The sequence below is a fragment of the Echinops telfairi genome, unplaced genomic scaffold (genome assembly GCF_000313985.2).
Source record: "Echinops telfairi isolate 266 unplaced genomic scaffold, ASM31398v2 ScPeMD7_2;HRSCAF=8, whole genome shotgun sequence".
NCBI lineage: Eukaryota > Metazoa > Chordata > Mammalia > Afrosoricida > Tenrecidae > Echinops > Echinops telfairi.
In genome coordinates this window covers 50,286,740-50,287,549 of record NW_022103898.1, presented here as the reverse complement: position 1 = coordinate 50,287,549, position 810 = coordinate 50,286,740, and positions in this window count along the sequence as shown.

Sequence of the window (810 nt, the reverse complement as noted above, 5' to 3'; positions counted from 1 at the left end):
AGTGAATAAGTACAGCCAGGACGCTCCTTAGAAGCAAGGAGGGCAAGACTTTATCCCACGTACTTTGGCCATGTTATCAGAAGGGACCAGTCCGTAGACGAGAACATTGTGTTTGCTAAAGCAGAGGGCCAGCAAAAGAGAGGAAGCGCCTCTGTGAGACGGGTGGCACGGTAAGTGCAACAATGGGTTCAAATACAGCGGTGGCTCCTGGCTCCTGGCTCCTGGCTCCTGGTTCCTGGCTCCCAGCTTGGAGGCTTGTGTAGGCCTGGCCGGCGTTTGGTCCTGCTGTGCGTAGGGCTGCTCTGAGTTGGAACCAGCTTGAGGGCACCCAACAGCAATCACACACAGTAATGCTCCTCCAGCCATGCGTTGACGCAACAGGAGAAAACAATTATATTATACCTGAGTCAAAGTAAGGGAAATTCATGAATGATTTTCTAGGTTATATAATTAGTTTACTTGTAAGTGAGGGACTGCGTGACCATGGAAATAAACATTTACTGAGTGATTAATGTATGCATTCTTTAGTCAGAATTGACTCGATGGGACTGAGTTTATTTTTTTATTGTTGTTGTTTTGTTTTAATGTATGTAGGCCATTGTCTACTTGCTGGGTTTGTCAGATGCATGGCTTAGTTCCCAACGTGTGCCATATTCTCTTTGGAAAGAGAACAAATTCTCTTTGAAAATGTTGTTTCTTCTTTTGGAAATGGGATTCCTTTCTCCTCATTATTCAGATCTCAGTTTAAACAATCTTTTCTCTAAGAAACCTTACCTAATAATAATAATTTATAAATTATACAGGGTTCAT